Source organism: Lygodium microphyllum, chromosome 20 (assembly GCF_053477565.2).
Source record: "Lygodium microphyllum isolate KBCC chromosome 20, Lygodium_microphyllum_v1.1.10, whole genome shotgun sequence".
Taxonomy (NCBI): Eukaryota; Viridiplantae; Streptophyta; class Polypodiopsida; order Schizaeales; family Lygodiaceae; genus Lygodium; species Lygodium microphyllum.
The window spans coordinates 83,503,024-83,515,995 of NC_141154.1; positions in this window are offsets into that span (position 1 = coordinate 83,503,024).

Below are 12,972 nucleotides of genomic sequence, written 5' to 3' on the forward strand. Positions count from 1 at the left end.
CATGTGAGCATTGTCTTTATGGCAGGCAGACTAGGTCTACGCATAAGAAGTTTGGTAGGCCACGCATGAGTGAGCCCTTGGCATTGGTACATTTGGATGTCTGTGGGCCCATGCCTTGTTAGTCTATGGGTGGTGCAAAGTATTTTGTTACATTCATAGATGATTTTTCACGGAAAGTTTGGGCTTATCCCATTAAGCTGAAATCCGATGTCTTGGCTGTGTTTCAGAGATGGCTTGCATTGGTTGAGAACCAGTCTAGGTATAGGCTAAAATGCCGAAGGACAGATAATGGGGATGAGTATATCTCACATGCTTTTGAGCAGTTAACGTCATGTTTCAGCTTCAATTAAAAGCTATTGGCATACGTTATGTGAGACTGTAGTTTGATATTTGATATTAGTGCTCCATTTGTACTTCATGATGTGTACGACATGTTCCAACTTCAATTAAAAGCCTTATTTTAGCTAGACAATTGGATGATGATAGATTTTATGTCTCTTTTGGTTATTTTTTATGGAATATTACACATGCTAATCTCATTTTTGCTAGAGGTTCCTAGGTTGGCAACATGTATCGCTTACTTATATCTATATTTGTTGATCATATTTTGGCCATATGATTGATCTTCCACATGTATCTCTTTGGTATCACCATCTTGGGAATATGTCCCTTAAAGGAATAAAAGTGCTCACTCATTTGTAGTATTTAATACCTCTTGACTACTCATGTCTTGACTCTTATGATCATTGTTTATATAGTTAGCAGACTCATAACTTGCATAAAAAGTCTAGTTCTATACACACACTGAGTGAGCCATTGATTCTTATGCATTCAAATATTTTTGGTCCCATGCCCTATCAGTCCTTATTAAGAAAAAATCACATGTGTTGTCCAGTTTTTAGTGATTTCTTGTGATGGTTGAGAACCAGTCTGGGCATAAGCTAAAATACTTAAAATTTTACAATGAGGGTGAAGATGTCTCTAAGGCCTCTAAGTAGTTCTATGATGAGAGAGGTTTTAAGCATCAGTTGACCTCCCTATATATCCCACCCAGAATGGTGTTGCAAAGCACATATATAGGACTATTCATTAGGAAAGAGTTCGTAGTATGCTTACTTAGATACGCTATCATAGTACTTTTGGATTGAAGTAGTTACTACTATAGTTCATTTGATGAATAAATCCCCATGCATTTCTCTTGGTGGTAGAGTTTCTGAGGAGATATGTTATTAGAAATCTCCCTCATATGCACACTTGTGAGTCTTTAGATGTGGGTCTTTTTTACAAATTCCCAAAGACAAATGCAATAAGCTAGATCCAAAATCTATAAAATGTATCTTTCTTGGATATGGCGATGCAAGTGAGATGGGGTAAAGTCTTTAGGATCTGCAAACTTGGAAGCTCACTTGTAGCCATGATGTTATCTTCCGTGAAGACAATATGCATATGAGACTACAACAAGTAGTTGATGTATATAGGATGATCTTTTAGGAGGTACCTTCTATTATGGTATAGCCAAGTCTAGTTAGATAGCCTATAATGACTATTGATGATGATATAGTGAATAATGATCCACCTATTGTGCACAATCATATTGTTATAATGGAGAAGAAAATTTTGCATGCCCCATATCTAGTTTTGACAAGCTTGCTAGAGCCTCATATCCTCCTAACCATTCTGATCCCTCTATGCATTATATGATGGTGAAAGATTCTAGTGAGCCCCTTAGTTATTAGGAGGCTATTCTAGAGGTGATAGACACTCTTTGGAGAGGACCATGCAATCTGAGTCTTACCCATTGCAAAAAAAATCATGCATGGAAGTAGGTTTCCTTGCTAGATGGTAAACGTGCATTACCATGCAAGTGAATGTTTAAGCTTAAGAGAACCCTCCCTAAACTAGCATACAAGGCACATATGGTTGCTACAAGCTTTAAAAAAGAAAAGGGATTTGAATTTGATGAGGTATTCTCCCTAATGGTCAAGATGATGATAGTTTACTTAGTATTGGCCTTGGTTGTGTGCATGGATCTATACTTGTATCAAATCAATGTTTAGATAATTTTCTTAAATGGGGACTTGCATGAGGATATCTATATGCAGAACCATAAGGGCTTTGGGAAAAGGAGCAGGGAATAGTCGGTATGAAAGTTGAGGAGGACCCAATGTCTACAATAGCATGTTCCACCAATATTCCATCCACATAAGCTGGAACCCTAGGGCAATTCTTTTCAACATGATCAAACCAATCTTCCCCTACTCGTGCTACGTCCAAAGGTTCTACAATAAACCCGATAAGCAAGATCTTCTTGAATTCCTTGTGTACTCCTAGAGATAATTTGTTCAATTATAGAAGGTTTACGTCTGGTTTGACTTCGCAAAGAGAACTTGCTAAATCAAAATCATGATAGGTAGCCAAAGCTCTCTTTTCTCGCCAAACCATCCTCTCTTTTGGTCTTTGGATTGGTTTTGGTACTTCTTTCTTAGCTCTTGCCTTCTTTCTTGGCACTTCCTCATCCTTCTTAGGATCGCCAATGTTGCTATACCAAGAATCAAACTTTGCAACCTTCTCTATAATTCAAGAAGTAGGGTACTCATAAACAAAAAAATGGTTCTAAATGGGTAATATGTTACTATCCTTGTTCTTGACATTCTGTAATTTTGTCTCCTTTGGATTAACACTCTAGTGTTCATCAATATCTTGAACTATTGTCATTTGAAGAGGCATATCCAACTTCCTTGTACAATTGGTCCTATAATTCTTGCCATTGCCTTTCTTTGAATCTAGTCAATATTCTTGTAAGGAGCCAATTCTTACCATTGCCTAGCTTTAGATCTAGTCAATATTCCTATAAGGATCAAAATACTTTCACATATACATTCATACAAGGCAATGCTCCTTCAAAGAATTGTCTACCGTAACTCTCTACAATTGGAAAAAAGACCATCTTATTTCTCCTCTAAGGATTTTAGAGATCATGCTTATAATCTAATGATTAACTCATGAGAAGCTTTCTATGACATACTTGACTAAAGAGCCTTTAGTGTCATGATTTTTAGTGGTCCATCTAGAGATATTTCTAAATGCTGTCATCCAAAACTCCTTGGAATATCACTAAGTTTTTTGCTTAATAAAGTCTCTTGAATCCACCTTCCAAGAGAAAGCCATGATTGCTTCCACAAGGATTAACCTAAATCTAAACCCCTATATAGGCTAAGGTCACCTAATAGTCTTCTAGCCTTAATCCTTAAGCATTTTATTTACACAAAAACACTCCAATTGAAGAAGACCCTTGTCGCACTTGTTTCAAAGAGTGTGAGAAATGAGGGGTGCTCTCACTCTAGTCCCTAAAATGACATGAGTCAAGGTTCTACTAGATTTTCTAGTTGGTTAATGTACGATTTCCTAACAAATGTGGGCATGAAAAAAAGCTCTTTCAAGAAAATCTTGTGTATTGGGTATATTGTAGAACCTTTGAGCATAGCACAAGTGGGAGAAGATTTGTTCGATCATGGTGAAAAGCATTTCTTAGGGTTCCAGCATACATGGATGGAATATTAGTACGCAAGGAATTCAAGAAAATCTTGTGTAATGGGTATATTGTAGAACCTTTGGGCATAGCACAAGTGGGAGAAGATTTGTTCGATCATGCTGAAAAGCATTTCCTAGGGTTCCAGCATACATGGATGGAATATTAGTAGAGCATGCCATCGTGGACTAGATCCTCCATCAATATCATGAGTTCAGAATTAATGGAGAGGCTAGGTCTCGAAATTAAAAAAGATGGCTCCACACTTCTTAGGATGGCGGATGGCTTTCTAAGACAACTAGAAGGTTGCATCACTAAAGTCCATGTTACCGTTGCGAGTGTAGAATGCTATCTAGACTTTAGGGTGATAAGGTTTGTATGACGTCCTAGCTATCGAGTTTTGCTAGGCAAGCCATGGATTTTACAGCGGACGGACTGCCAAGTCGATATACCCGCTGGTCGAGTGATTCTAGGTAGAGGTGCTAATCGTATAATAGTGGATGCTTACCCTGAGTCTCCTCAAAGTGAGAGAGCTCCTTCATCCTCTACTGAACTAGAAACAATAGATGATCCATCTGGTAGTGAGATGTCATCAAGCGATGGATCTAAATAGGGGTCCACTATAGAGGACATTTATTAGATAACATTGAATGAGCTGATAGAGCCTCAAGATTGAATACAAGACATAGATGTTATTGAGTTGGACCTTGGTACGCCTAATGATTTGCAGTCAATTCAATTCGGAAGAGAGAGAGGACTATGTGTCCCTCATTCAGGAGTTCCATGACATCTTTTCTTGGTGAACTTAGGGGAATTCCCCCCAGTCTAGCTATGCATACTATTCTTGTAAAGGAAGGTACGTGTCCTATATGTCAAAAAGTAAGGCTCATGCCTTTTGAATTAAGGGATGGGTTGTTTGAGGAGCTACAGAAGTTGCAAAAAGTGGATTTGATCTTCCTTGTTCAACATACTGAATGGTGTTCACCAGTTGTGATTAGAAAGAAAAATAATAATCAAATCCGACTTTGTGTAGACTTTAGAGGGTTGAACAAGTAGATTGTTAAAGACTATTACCCATTGCCCTTTATTGACCAAATTTTGGATCAATTAGTGGGTGGAAAAATATATTCGTTCATGGATTGCTTTGCGAGGTATAACCAAATGAACACAATATTAGTGAGTTTGGGAATCTTCCAATTCCCATTTTTTGAATACTAAAAAAGTGACACCCAGATAACATACCCATAGGTTTCTCAAAACTATATGATGTGATCTATCATTGGAAAGCACTTGAAAAATGGAATATATTGAGCTATAGAGCCCTCAATTTGGAGTTATATTGTTTAAGTTATGGCAAATCCAAAGATTTTACCACATGTCCCAAACTTATGAAAAATTCCCATATTCCCCAATGTGGTGTTCATGGCAATTGCTGAGCAAGACAAGCTGAAAACAACATTCATTACTATATTCGGTACCTTTGCGTACCATGTGATGGCATTTGGTTTATGTAATGCACCTAGTTCATGGCAAAGAACAGCCGACAAGACCTTTGGTGACATCTCCTAGAGGAGTTGAAAGTATTCAATAATGATCTGGGGGCAGCCACCACAAGAGAAAGGCAATTGATTATTTTGTGGAAGTGTTTTGAGTGTTGCAAAAAAAATTGCATAGCTCTCAACCCATGGAAATGCGTCTTTGGAGTGCCTTATGGGCTACTGTTAGGCCATGTGGTCAGTTTAGTGGGGATCACAAATGACCTTGAAAATATCAAAGTCATAGTCGCCATGGGTCCGCCACTTACTCCAAAGGAAATACATAGCTTTCTATTATCGCTAAGGTATTATCGGAGGATTATCAATGCCCTAGCAGAAATAACATTGCCATTGACGAACTTATTGTCCTTTAACTGTCAGTTTGCATGGAGTGATACTTGCAAAGTATCTTTTGATGATGTGAAGTAGGAGCTTGCCAAAGCACCTGTTTTAAAAGCACCTAAAAAGGGCGAAATGTTCTATATATTTTTAGTAGCCACCATGTTGCTGCTTATCCCAAAATTGGGAGGAAAAGTGATACCATTCGATAGCCTTTGCTAGTCAAAAGTTGGGCATATCAGAAATTAACTATACCTATATGGAGAAGTTGTGCCTTGCGATGGTATTTGTGACCAAAAAGTTCAAGCATTACACTCTTTATGAGAAGGTGGTTTTTTTATACGAATGCGAAATGGCTTCAATTGTTGCTGAACAAGTTACAGCCGCCACCGGATCATTTAGCAAAGTGGTAGGAGTTTGATTACGAGATCAAGAGCAAGCCACTGAAGCTACAGGGCATTGTAGAATGTCTTGTGGATTTCAGAGAGCCAAAAGAGGCCTTGATTGAAGGAAGTGACATGGAAACATTGTTTAAGATTGATACGGCGTCTATTCCCTCTTGTTATGCTGCTATAACACACTATTTATCTATGGGAGAGATTGGAGCTACTCTATCCAAATTTGAGAAGGGGAAAATTAAACAACAAGCCTTGAAATTTTTCTTGATCATTGCAGGAACATTATATCGACAGGGTGTTTACGATATCTATTGCCGATGTGTGATGCGTGACGAGGTTCCATTTATCTTGGAGGAGTGCCATGACTCCACTTGTGGAGGGCACTTTGCTGGGCACAAAAGGATTTAAGAGCTAGTTATTGGTGGCCATCCATTTTCTAGGATTCATTTGAGTATGTTAAGAGATGCGATACATGTCAAAGACATGACAGTCAAGAGAATAGGAAGCAACAACTTATGCCTATTATGGCTCTCCTTCCATTTGAGAAGTGGGACATCAACTTTGTGGGTCCTATTACCCTATCCTCTACTACTCAAAAGAGATACATTATAGTAGCCACTGATTACTTTACAAAGTGGTCAGAATCACGGGCGACAAAGCATGACAATGCAAAGGAGACTGCCAGTTTCCTACTAGAGCAAATCATTTGCCATTTCAGTCCGCCAAAGAAAATAGTATCGGACCGTGGAACTCACTTTTGGAATAAGGTGATTAAAAGTCTAATTGAAACTTGGAAAATTAAGCATAACAATATGACTCCCTGTAATCCGCAAAAAAATGGACAAGTTGAAAGTACTAATAAGAAGCTTGTGGGTATCCTATCCAAAATAGTCTCTGAAAAGAAACAGGACTGGGATATAAAATTATATGTGGTTGTTTGGGCATATAACATGACATTTAAGTGAGCCATTGGCCACACCCCATTCAAATTAGTTTATGGGGAGGAGTGTGTCCTGCCCTTAGAAATTGAGTTGTCAACCATAAGATTCGCAATCAATCATTCTTTGGGTGATGAAGATGCCCTATTTGAGCATTTTATGGCTATAGCCCACTTGGATGAGCTTAAATTACAGAGTTTGTTACACCAAGAGGTAGCTAAATGTCAAATGAAGCGGTTGCATGATCTAAAAGCAAAGAAGTCTACCTTTTAAAAAGGGAAGTTAGTTCTGTATTACGATGTGCATAGGGAGCTATTTCCAGGGAAGTTGAAACCTAGATGGGATGGCCCTTACAAGATAGTTAGGATAGGTGAAAATAAGTCCACAGCTTTATTAGTTGATCTACAAGAAATGGAATTTAAAAATAAGGTTAATCTTAATAAGATTAAACCTTATTATTTTTGAATATGCTAATGCACTAAATGCATTGCACACCCATGCCGGGGTTGATTTAAGACCTGCAGGAGAGCTTAAATTGGTTGATGGGGCAGTTAATCCCTTATTTGGAGCATCCATATCTAGAGCAAATGTATCATCAAGGGAAGCGTATCTGGTGGAGCAAAGGATAAAAGTGATTGAGCACGAAGACGGTACCTTTGTGTGGGAGATCAAAGTTTTCTGCCATCACTATTTACAAATTTTGACAAGCATCCCTGTTGAGTTTAATGAAGAAGGTGGGATGGAGCCATCAGTTCATCCTCTAAAAATGTTGAATTTTGATTATCATCATTACAAATATGGGAGTTCTTGATGGATGGCTATGTAAACCCATTGTGGACGTACATTTTATACTTTGATGGAGCATCCAGGGGACCTAATACAAAAGGGAGTGTTGGAGTAGTTATTCAAGATTCCCGACGTAGAGTTACAATGAAATTAGCTATTTATCTCGGCACTAACAACATGGCAGAGTATAAAGCCTTGATTATGGGAATGAATATTGCCAAGAAAGGTGGTATTCGATGGTTGTTAGTAAAAGGGGATTCCCCATCTGATTTTAAATTAAGTAAATGGGACATACACAGTCCGGAATCCTATCCTTCGGATGTATCATCAAACTGCTATGACCCTACTTGATGTATTTGAGAGAGTATCTCTTCAGTTGATTCCACGTTCTTGGAATCAATTTGCGGACTCCCTAGCGAATTTTTCTTATGAAGAGAATCTCTTCTTCAACTGTGGTCCTAGTCCAGATATTGATATTGATAATGAGATAGGACCTGGTCATTTGTGGGGAATTTTATCAGACCATCCGCTATAAAGCAGGAGATGGTTGATGTGGGTAATGCACAGAGTGGCCAAGACCCATCTACCACTATTATCTTGGACCCATAGGTTAGTTCAATGACATGTTACACATACGTCTCTTGCTATATATGCACGAGGGATGGGTCACAACTTGATGCATTTAGTTTAGGGTTGAGAGCCCTATTTTTTCCCCTTGGAATGGAGCCTATTTTCATATATCTGCCTTATTCCAAGGAGAGATGTCTCAATGCTATTCTATTTGATCTCATTAGGCCAAGAGGGCCAATTACTTTAAGAGTTTTAATGTCTGTTTTTTTTTGCCAAAAGGGCCAGTCAAATTTGTAGTGTCATATTTGATTTCTTTAGGCGAAGAGGGCCAATTAATTTGTAGTACAATGTGCTATTTCTTTAGGCCAAGAGGGCCATATATATGTTTGGTGTATGTACGTTTAATAGTTTTTTGTTTTAGTGATTGCATCATACAGGATGATGAAGTCACTAGAGGGAGCCTTTGCTATGGAGGAGCTTCTTGTGGTGGCCATTCCAGGTGGTTTTTTCCCCTTTCCGAGTCTTTTTCCCTTAAGCAATTAATGATACATGTGTCTGTAAGGGTGCTTTCTTTTTGTTGGTTAGGGACCATCAATCAAGGCATGAAGTCCCAGGTTTAGGTTAGTTATGTCTGTGGGAGGTTTGAGTAGTCATTGCCTCCTGTATCGGCATTGTCAGGCACTAAAAGACCTATTTTAGATGGGAGTTCTAGTAACCCTGTTCTGCTGACCTACTAGGCGGCTGTTCCAGGAGGTTTTGTTAGTTAAAGAAGCCTACTTAAAATAACCAAAAGGAAAAAACCCTAAATATTCAAAAAAAAATACATGAATATATAGAGGTGTGTAAAAAGGGGTTCTAACCCCTATAAAAATAGAAAATGAAGAAAAATCTTTGAGCAGTTGTTTCTCACCTTGCAAAGGCTTGGTAGGTTCCTAGGGGGGACGAGAGACAAGACTTAGGGCCAGACCTGCGGGGCCGATGCCTTGTCTTCCTAGGGGTGGCAACTAGCTGAAAAGAAAAGCAAATAAAATAAGGTTTGAGAAAAAATAAAAGTGAGTGTTAGAAAAGGATTAAGTGTCGCCTCATGAGGGCTTGGTAGGTTCTTGGATACCGAGACAGGACCTAAGATCGATGCCTTGTTCTCCTCGGGTCACTGTGCTGAGCTCCCTCATTTTTATAATCTCGAGTATGGAAAATCAAAGGCTAAAAGGAAAATGTGCTAAAAGACACCATTTATTGATCAGGCTATAGGAGTCCTCGCCTTGTAAGAGCTCCTGGTTGAGTTGTCCTTAGTTAGGTAGGTAATTCGAACCACCACTTAGGATGACCTCTTTGATAGTTATTTTTAGCTTGGTCATGTTGGAGCAGTCGGTTAGTGACTAGCTTTCGACTTTCTATCAGAGTATACTAGGCCTACTCCTCGTGGATTTCATGCCTTGGTCTTATCAGGGGGTAGGGTGAGAACTGTAATGTGTTTTGTTGTGTATCTATTTTGTATCAGCTTGATTCTCTTTGTGGTTGTGTTTATGCGTAGATCTGTTTGTGGGATTTGATGGGAGCTGAGTTGCCCTATCTAGTGGTTGCCAATGAGAGGTGATTTTTGACTCCATGAAGTGCTTAAAAATAGCCAAAAAAATCGAATTTCAAGATAAAAATAGACTTCGTCGAAGGTGGCAGCTGCAATCAGTACGATTTTAAGCGACAAAAGTGCTTTAAAGACCCACTGAGTGACAGTTGGGAAATTTTAAGCAACCAACGGGCTCCAAAAGTGCTTTAAAGATCCACCGAGTGACAGTTGGGAAATTTTAAGCAACCAACGGGCTCCAAAAGTGCTTTAAAGACCCATCGAGTGACAGTTGGGAAATTTTCATAATTTCTCGGCATGTTAGATGAGACTCTAGGAGATGCTCACAATGGAAGACTTCAAGATGAGTGCATAAATTTTTAGCTTGCGAAACGGACAACGGATGCGAGACGGGAGTGCCGAGAGGCCAAGGTTAAAACAAAATCAAGTGAAAAAGGACTTAACGGATAAGGGGGGGTGTGACTTTTGGGAGCCACCCCCCAATTTTTCCTGGGGGGGGGGGGGGGGCAATTTTTTGGTGTGAAGAAGATGAAGGCGACACTCTACTGCACTGATTTTTGAGGGAGAAGGGGCTATGGGGGCTGAAGAACACCCCTCCCCCCCATTACATACATGATCTTGTGTCTTCCCACGCTCTCCATCACTGCCTCTCGCACTTCCAATGGCTACTGGATGAAGAGAACCAGATATAGCCTTTCTCTCTCCTCCCTCTCTCTCCCCTCTATGGGATGTTCCTTGGGCATAATCTTGAAGAAGGAATAAAAAATGATATTGAAGCAAATAATGATGGAGATTAATGGAGATGTTGAAGATTGATGTGCAACATGGAATTGAGAGCAATGGAGGCTCCGTCAGCTAGTCACGCAGTCATTTAATGGATCTCAAGTTTCATAAAAACACGGTATGACTAATTTTTATTAAGAAAATAAAGTTTTTTTAATATTTTATGATGGAAATGATATTCTTATGTAATGAAAATTTATGTGAGTGATGTTTGCATTATGTTTAATTGTTGTAAATTAAAAAATTATGATTCCATAATGATTTGCATTTTTAAGGGTAAAATGATGGTTTTGTTGTTTCGGGTGGGTGAAATGTGTTCCTATGGGGAAAAATGAAAAATAAATTGAAATTTAGTGTGTTGAAATGATTGGTATATGAAAAAATTGGAAAATAAAAGTGATTATTATCAAATAAATGCATAAAAATAAGGAAAAATAGGGGAAAAATAGAAATACGCTTCATAAAAATAAGAAAAAATATAATGAGTGTTTGTGAATGTATGGTAGTGGCAGAGCATGAGGTTTAGCCTCAGCTTTCTCTATCTCTTTGTCAAAGTTCGTGATTTATCGCTTTTCCTACATCAAAGCATGAGAAAATGAACCCCTACACCTATGCAATGGAAGCAATACCTAAATATAGGGGGTGGGGTATTTGATTGATGCGATTTGGGTGTAAATTACTGCTAATTTTGCTAATTCATAGCATAATATAGGGTTCATAGTGTTTTAATTAAGAGAATAGTAGCGTGAGCATTGTCTCAGTGTTATCCTTACATTGCCGTAATGAGTTAGTGAATGAGCATTGGAAATCCTAGTTATGCACGATGCATTTTTTATTGCAAATCATATTTGAGCACATTAGGATCATCCACTTTTGCATTCGCATACAAATCATTGTATCAAAATATGTAGAACTAGATGCATAGCACCTGTTTTTCATTATGATGACCTACGCTTAAGAGTGTAAGGGACGACCTAATCCGTAGGCTAGTTGATCGGGTTTTTGGGAATTATTTAGTAAGGACACATGGTATCTCCCGGAATACATTCAAGATGAAAGAGTGGAGCTTGTATCGTGTGTACTTTATGTTGAAGCGATGCATCTTGGGGCCAATCCCTAAGGTGTAGGAGAGTGGCAGTGGAGTCGCGACAATTAGGCAAGAGGTGCTTCCTTATGTTTGTGCTACAAGGCACTATGCCTTTATGTTATGGGATCTCTGGGAGAAGAGATGGTGAACGTTGGACTATGACCTAATACAAATGCAGAATGGATTAGTGTAGAGTGAGGCTCAGACACTCCTGGCCGCGAGGCCGTGTGGTGGGGTTGTCTGTTGTGTGCATGAGGTCTAGCTAGTGCCATAACCAATGCCAACCAATTATAGGTCCCCTCACTTAAAGGATACATTTCATAAATTAATTTGCCACTTTGCTATAAATTGAGTCTTTTTTGGAATGAAATGGGATGATTTAGGTAATCCCCTTGTGAAATCCATATTAATATCAGTCCACTTCCTATGAGGAATAGGTAGTGGCTGAAGCAAACCACCACGTAGAAGTGTGGAATCCTTATTTTGTTGACACGGAAGACAACTTGTAACATAGTCTTTAACATCTCTCCAAATCCCTTTCCAATAAAATCTCTTATGGATATTATCAAATATTTTGAACAAACCATGATGTCCCACTAAAGGTGAAGAGTGTATCTCTTGCAAAATGTGGTCTTTGAAAGATGATTGAGGAGTTAAGAAAACCCATCCTTGATACCATAAAAGACCATTATGCCATTTATAATTTGGGTGCTTTTCTCCTTTGCCTTGCTGACATTCCTTCACCATTTTGGATGCTTGCTCATCAAGCAAATACTCTTCTTGAATTTCATGGATCCAATCCTTATGCACAGTTGAAATGGTAGAGATAGAACATGCCCACATTCTTGATAAGGCATCTGCCACCACATTGTCTTTTCCAACCATATAAGATATCTCAAAGTCATATCCTTGAAGAGTAGCTAGCCATATTCGTTGCTTAGGAGACAAATTTGGTTGTGAAAATAAGTATTTCACCACACAATGATCACTTTTGACCTTGAAATGGGTGCCATAGATATAGTGATGCCACTTTTTAATAGCATGCAATATTGCTAACATTGCTTGCTCATAAACATGTAATTGACACTTATTGTCATCAATTTTTTGGCTTTCATAAGCTATGACTCCATGGTCTTGACATAAAACAGCCCCAGTTCCTCTTCCACTAGCATCCGCACATACAAGGATAGGTGCTGAAATTAAGAGAGATTTCAGCTCATTGAAACTTTGATCGACAATGGAGTCCCAAAAGAAAGTCTCCTTTTTTAGCCTATACGTCAATAGATCCACCACATGAACATAATTCTTGATGAACCTCCTATAGAAGGATGATGACCCAAGGAATCCTCTCAAAGAGGTTGCATTCATAGGAGTAGGCCATTCTTTAACACATTTCACCTTGTTGAGATCCAATCTAATGCT